Consider the following 7,952-nt stretch of genomic DNA (forward strand, 5'->3'; position numbering starts at 1 on the left):
AATTTTAATTAATAAATGTAAAACATTCTGCATCTAAATTGGTCTTATTATGATATTTCTTTGGGTCCATAAACTATTTTAATTTGGGTGAAAGTTTTTATGTAGAAAATAATGAATCAGATAATGCCTCAAATTTACCTAGGGGGATAGAAAACTCATTTTTTAAAAGCAAATTTGAGTCATAGGGTAAATATATATATGAATCATAAGTATCAAGGTAAAAAAAAACCTCAGGTGTTGACTAGATGTAAACTTAATTTTTTTCATAACCAAATGCAATCTCTATTTCACAAGTTTACTACCACGAGAGGAGGTGAAAACGAAATCTCCAGATCATCTCAGTTGATTTGGACTTCTCTTGTGCTCATTCCTTATTCTCACTAGGCTGGTATCTGCATGAGTTTGGGAGGGTAGGTAGCAAAACCTAGTCATGTCTTTTAGTTGGTCTCCTCTGATATGAATGTTCTCATCAAGTTTCTGAGGGGGTGCAGGGTACTCCAATTCTGCAGCTTCTCAGAGCCATATCAGTCCCACTCTTGGTCACACCTGAAACCCACGTTATAGTAGGTGGAGAGTTTTTATAGCCACATCAGTTCCTTCTGCCCAGGCTCTTTTATAACCATTATGCCTTTCCCTATGTGCCTCCCTGGGTCATGCTGGGCTTGTGTATTCTATAAGGTTTGCTGCTGTTCTGGGTTCCAACTCTGAAGGAAGGTATGAGTTAACCCTGGTCTCGGCCCTTTGCCTTCAGATTCCCACAAACCTAGCAAGTGCTCCAGTTGTTTATCCCATCCTGTGGACACTGGGATCATCTTGGGATCTACAGTGAGGTTTCTCCAATGTTTAACTTCTTTCACTCATCTGCTGCTTCTTTTCCTCAACTTCATAGGCTAGTGATCTCTTTCTGGATTGAGAAAACTCTCTTGGACTTATCCTTTCTTTGTCTAAACCTAGTTTTTATGGTATAAACCTTATAACCCATGTTATTGGGTTTTAATAATTAAAAACTAGGTTTTTCAAACTCAAAGATAAACATTTTCTCTCAAACTATTGTTTTTGCTTTGTATTTCACAAGTCCATATTAAAACTCAAAAGTCATGGGCAACTCATTTTATCTGTGAATTTTTTATAATATCCTTCCTAAAGCAATGAATGCCAAAGTCTAATTTAGGAGAAAGATTGCATGGGGGAAAAAAGAAATTAGTGAACCCAAAACACTTCAATATATCAATATATTGTCCCCACCACAAATGGAAGCACCTTACACCTAGATTTAGTTTCTCTTAGTTGTCTGATCTAAATCATTATCTTGTTTATGACATGAGAGACTGACTAGACAAATAGACCACATACAACAATAGAACTCTGACTTGCAACCTGCAGCAAGAAACCAGAGATGCCAAACCACCATTTCTGGCTGCCACCAGAATGGTTTGGACTTACTTGGTCAATGCATTCCAGCTTTCCAGTTCCTCACCACCATCCCCTTCCAACTCAGGACCAACCAGAGAAAGCCAAACATGCTTCCCAAACATAGGGTGCCTTGCTTCTACTCAGCTGGCCCTTTGGTTCGTCTTCCTCCAGCTTCTCCATGTTGACCACCTCCAGTCTTATCACACCTGAAAACTTTTTTCTTCTTTTTCCCACTATCTAGATTTCCTACTCCCATGCTGTCTTTGAATCTTTACCAAATGCAAGTGATGGTGGCTGCCACCCTTGATCTAAATAAACAGACTTTGTTCTCACTTGAGTGCTCCTAATTTATTTCCCCAGTCTCAATCTACATAAAGCTATTATATTAAAAAATGCATATTGATAGCTAAATTTAACAAGTTTTTTGAGCATAGAAATGTTTGGAGTTAATACTGAGTTTTGTTTGGGTAGGGGGTATACTAGGGATTGAACTCAGGGACACTTGGCCACTGAGCCATACCCTCAGCTCTGTTTTGTATTTTTTTGGGAGATGGGGTCTCACTGAGTTGCTCAGCACCTTGCTTTTGTTAAGGCTGGTTTTGAATTCACAATTCTCCTGCCTCAGCCTCCTGATCAGCTGGGTTTACAGGTGTGCGCCACCATGCCCAGCAATACTGGATTTTGATATCTGACTTGATGGATAAATTAAAATTATAACTTAAACGTATAGGTGTTGTTAGGTTTACCTCAATAGATACAGTGGAATATTATTAAAAGCATATATGAAAGTCTTATTTTTCTAAATTAAAGTTAATATACTTTAGCAAATTGCTATTCAAAGGGACTATACTGTACATTAATTTGGAAATGAAGAATATTTTTCATGATGCAGGTTACTTCTCATGTGTCAGGTTTCCTTCAATTGGTACACATCAGTCTGTACATATAAATGTAAAGCTATAGTGAAATAATAATGATCCTCAGAAGAGCAAAAATGGGGTTGCTCAGTGGGAGAGTGTGTGAGGCCCTGGGTTCTATTCCCAGCAAAACCTCATCCACCAAAAGAGACAAAAAAACAAACAATGCATAGGTGCATACAAAAAACTTGTGCTGTTTTATTTTCAGATTACTGTAATACATATTGTGTGATCATCATAATATTTCAAAATATAAATTATTATTCTCATTTCACAAATGAAAAAAATGAAAGATAAGGTCAAATTATGTGCTCAAGGCCTCCCTATTAAAGGATGACATCCCTCATTCTCCTGCAAAGAGGCTTGAGTCTGTACAATTGGTCTATGTAAGATGGCTTTCCTTCCATCTTATATCCGTACAACGGAAGGAAAGAGTACTCCTCCGTTCTTCTGGGAAGGCAGTAGTCTTCACCTGGTATGACAAAGGGGGTGAAGGCATTCCTGGAGAGGAAAGGAGGGGATCCCACTCAGGGATGTGCCTACTTGAGTTAACCTGGTGTGTAAGATAAGAGTTTACGATGGCCAGATGACCCATCCATACAAAGAGTGAAGACAGGAAGACACTTAGGCCTTCCCATGCAAAGCAGGGTGTGCCTGTGTCCATACTGCTCTTAAAATAAAACGCTGATTCTTTACCATGACTTCCAGGTTTCTTATAAGCTGTCTCTGCATTCCTCTTTCACTACTTCTACCACTCGCTTCATTCCCTACACTAAAGATACTTTCAATTTCTCAAACATGCTGAGAAACATCTATTCTTCAGCTCCTTTAAAATTCTGACCAGAACACTTTTCCTCCAGGATTCTAAGATCTCTGCATGGCTAACTCCTTCTCATCTTTTCTGTTTCAGGTCAAAATTTTTCTCATGAAGGTCTTCTATGACCATTTTAGCTAAAGCAGACCCCCTAGCCCTATGCTCTATCAACACTGTCTTTTGATTTCACCTATCTGGATCTGATGTTCTCTTCTTTGTTACTAGTTTGCTTGTCTACTTTCCTGACTATAAGCTTCATGAGATTTGGGAACTTGTCTGTCATGCACCCAGAATAGTGCCTGGGCTCTCAATATATATTTGTTGAATCAATGAAAGAATAAATCATAAACTCCAAATAAGAATCTGATGACAGATATTTACTCATTCCCCAGGAGAAAAAAAATTTACTGAAAGTTTTGTATATAATTTCAGGAGGTCTTAGATCCCTAGAAGCTCATCTATATATCCTTGTTAAAACCCTTGCATTATATTTATACTGTATCTAAACTTTATTTTTAAAAGTGATTATAGAATTTTATTCTTTACAATTAAACATGGGCATAGATTTCGAAAGTATATTTTAGATGGAATATAACAAAGCCCAGCAATCACTGTACATTGATTTTGAGAAAATAGATATCTGATATTTATATTAATGAATCCTAATTATCATATTTAATGAATTAAGGAATTTAATAATTAATTTAATTTTTGTCTCCAGTTTTGTGAGACTGGTAAGGATTAAACTTCCCAGCTTCCCTAGGAGTTAGTCATGTCTGTGTGACTAATTGTAGTCAGTAGACTGAAGAAGAAGTGACACATGTCACTGCTGGACTGGAACATATAATTGCTGGTGAAATCCCCAGTTCTATCTTCCGCTGGGGTAGCCACTAGGGCAACACATGTTGGCATGGAGGTTCAGCACCATGCTATCACATGGGGGATGGTTGCCCTGGAGAGCTAAACAGTGGATCCTTAACTGACTTGAGCAAGAAATACAAAACTTTGTTGTTTTAAGTCTCTGAGATTTTCCAAAGACTTGTTATTATTGCAGCATAGCCCAATGAAACCTAATACACCACTGATTGGGAAATGTGCTGTTATTTTATATACCATTGAGAAGACATCATTTATAATTATAAAAATTTAGTGTTATATGCATCTTAACCTCAAAAATGTTAGAATGTTAAAAAATGAACCTTAGATTAAATAAAATACAGACTGTTAAAAGAATTAATTAAAGCAGATTAGCAAAGTGTTAAGATCTCCAATGCTGGAGTAGGACAGGAAGTTATGAATTCAAATTCCAGTACTTACTAGCTTGTGTCTGAGTTGCTTGTATCAGCTTAAGTTTCTTCATCTGTGAGATGGAGACAGTAGAATTGGCTTCAGAGTTTTATGAATATTAAGTAAGATAATTCCTCAAATGTATACAGCAGCATAATTATTTCACATTTTTAATCTCCCTCTTTGGCTAGATCACAGACGGTTCAAGATGAACATTAATTTCAAATAATATATAGGAAAACCTATTCAATGAGTTTTAGTAGGACAAACTAATTTATCAGCAACCATTTACTAATTCCTCACCAGACATTAAGACTGGGTCTCTAAGTGAAGTGTTCTTGGAGATAACAAGAAGCACATAGAGAGGTAAAGGGTTCAAAAGCAGTCAACCTGAAATCTTCCTCTGATGTGTTTTTCAGGTGAAATGCAGTTATAACAAAAATCAAGAGAAGCTTTGAATAGGAAAAGAATACAACAATGTACTCAAGGAATGTTTGAAAGATCAGTTCTGTACTTATCTTGGTGACTGGCAGGGGTAGTAGAAGGAAAATTGAGAACTAATTGTACACTTGGAGCTTTTAATGTGGTATGTGTATGTGTGCAGGTGGAGAGGGGAAAAGGATATGAGTAAATGCCCTAGTGACTAGGAACATAAGAGTATGTCACAGTAGCTCAAGTGTGGCTCTTCTGAGATATGTTTATATATTGTTCCTAAACATAAACGGTTTATTCTTCCAAACTATGAAGTTATCCAGGGAACATTATTTTCCTCCAAATTCTAAATTCATGAAGCAGAACTTTCGTTATAATTGTCTTCATCTACAGTACGTCTGAAAAGGCCTAGCGTGATTAACAATGTGAAATGATCATATAAGTTTTGAAGTTCACTCTACAATAAAAGTTTTCCTCGTGTATATTTTCTAAAGATGTCCCTCCTCACCTCAGTTTACCTATAAAGGAACAGGTGGCTGATTAATGTCATTTTTTTTTATTAAATACCAGAACCATTTTTTGAAAGTCATTTTCTCTAAAGAAAGTTTAACGGCCTCTAAGTATAACTCTGAGCTATAGTTCACTTTTTCTGTTTACTTTATTCTTAACTCCTGAAACTATATCTTAAGGCTTGGGGTACATAACTTGTTATTTGATATCAGCTGAACAACAGTGAATCAATTGTAATGGTTCTGGCACCAAAGGAAATGGAGAGGACTTAAACATGTTTCCAGAAGAAAAAAACAACACCTTCTTTTTGTGTACAGTTTACAACGTATGTTTCCGCGGTTTTGGAATATTCAAAAGTCCCCCCGCCAAGAGTTCTTATTACTTCCCTCATTAAATAAGGAGAGGACAACAGAGAGAAAACTAATTCCAATCCACACGTCATCTGTTAGATGTTTTGGGTGAAGTTCAGTTTATAGAACCCTAAGGACTCCCTTTGTCTCTCCTCCTCCCACCAACAGTATTGGGGAGATACTCCCTCTAGTAACCGCCCCCCCAACACTCAGGAATGTGCTAACGGTCCAGGAGAGGGCGGGGAGCTTTAATGCAAACAGGTTTGGGCTTCTCTGTGCATCGCTTTCGCTGCACGGATCGTGGTTAAGTCCTCCACAGGCTACTGCTGATGCGAAACCCAGCCAGAGGACTTGGGGCTCGCAAGCTGGGTGTACCTGGATATGCTCCCAGAGGCTACTGGGAAAATCGCGAATAGAGGACGCTCTGTCGCGCAGCGCTCCCTAAAACCTCTTTAATTCTCCTTTCTTGACTCTTTGGCGTCCCTGCTTATCGTCCCAGAGATTTTAACTTTTCCTTGGGCGCAAGTGTTTCACGTGAACCCCTTGCAGGACAGGAGCTGGCTCCACCCGGCTAGCTCAGGCCTCCTGGCTTCACTGGGATCTGGAGAGCCACGCGGATCCGGATGCGGCTTTCCCTCGCTCCCCAGACCCAGAGCAGAGAAGAGGCAAGAGGAGGTTTTCAGCCTTTCTGGGTACACTCACAAATATGTGGAATTTGGCGGGTACAAAACACAATGATGTTAAAACGCAAAACAAGCAGCGAGGAGGTGCTCAGCCCCGATGGGTATGCCCCGAAATATATCTAATTAGACGTTTAAGAAACAAAACAATGCTAAAATGCAAATCAGGCAATTTAATATCCAGAATGAGACTCATTTGACAGGCCGAACTGAGATTTTAATGGAAAGCTTACTCATACCCCCACACTGAATTCATTCTATTTTTTAAGTACTTAAAAATGTGTGATTTTAAGTTCCATCACTGTCATAATGAACACTCTACAATAACAAGCAGTGGAACAATGGACACCCCCATATCACATGGTGTCAGGTAATTACGAAGTGTCGCGGCGCGGGAAAGCTGAGCTGGGAGCCTCACTGTGTCCCCTGTAGCTTGTAGGAGCTAAGGGCCGGGTGTCTCACGGAAGCCTCATCAAACCATTCATACCAATGCCTCAATCCAGAGACAGGGACAGACGCAATCTGAACGTGGCCCTAGGCGTTTACGGAGGGGGCCAAAAGTGGCACGCCTGGACGTACAGAGAACTAGCACGGGTTCGAAATTGCAGACCGAAGTCGTGGGGAGAGAGTATAATCCCGAGAGGAGGAGAGGGTCCCGCCGGGAGTGGCGAGATCGGTCGGATTCTGGAGAGAGTGATCTTATGCCGGACCTTGAGCTTCTGCTAAGTCCAACTTTTGGGATACATCCGAGTAACCCCGATAAGAGTGAGCTCTGGGTCACAGGGTAAAAGCTGTTACTTTGTAGGAGGGCAAACGTGCGTGAGTGTGCAATGGGGGTAGTAGGTGAGGAGAGAAGGGAGGAGGGATAGATCTGGGGACTGGAGGCCGAAATTTCCTACTTCTGAGTGGTTCTCTGAAAGGCAAAACTGCCTTGCAAGAGCAGTGGGAGGGAGCAGCGCAGCTTTGGGGGCCGCTTAGACTGGGCGCTGGGACCTCTCCAAGGGACTCTACACGTTTTGCGGTGTCCCCAGAAGGAGGACATACTATCCTGGTATCTGAGGGTGGATCAGGGCTGTGGGATTCCTTTCCCATCCCCATCCTCCGCCCAACACCCTGGCGCTATAGTCTAGAGGCAGTGAGCTCTGTAGATCTCTTCCTGGGGTAAGCGGCCCTCTAGCGCAGCGACCTCAGGTCCCCGCGCCCTCTCCTACACTCAACCTCCTCCCCTCACTCCCATTCATTTTTCCTTAGCAGCTTCTAGGGCGAGCTCAAAAAACCAACTCCAAACCCATCAGATCCCGCATCACTGAGTTACGGAAGAAAGCTGGGAGCTGAGCGGGCGCTGACGCGCGTGGGTCCTCTCAGAGAGGTGGCGGCCGCGAGGGGCGCAGCGATCCGCTGGTGCCGGTCGCTGATGAACAGGCGGCCGCGAGCAGCCCCCGGAGCCGCGCGGCATCCGCGTATACAGTGACGGTGGAAGCCACGCCCGCTCGGGAGCTGGGGGCTGTCCTAGCCCCCCCATTTTCCCCCCTTCCTCCGGCCCCCTCCC

Source organism: Marmota marmota, unplaced genomic scaffold, assembly GCF_001458135.2.
Source record: "Marmota marmota marmota unplaced genomic scaffold, marMar, whole genome shotgun sequence".
Classification (NCBI taxonomy): domain Eukaryota; kingdom Metazoa; phylum Chordata; class Mammalia; order Rodentia; family Sciuridae; genus Marmota; species Marmota marmota.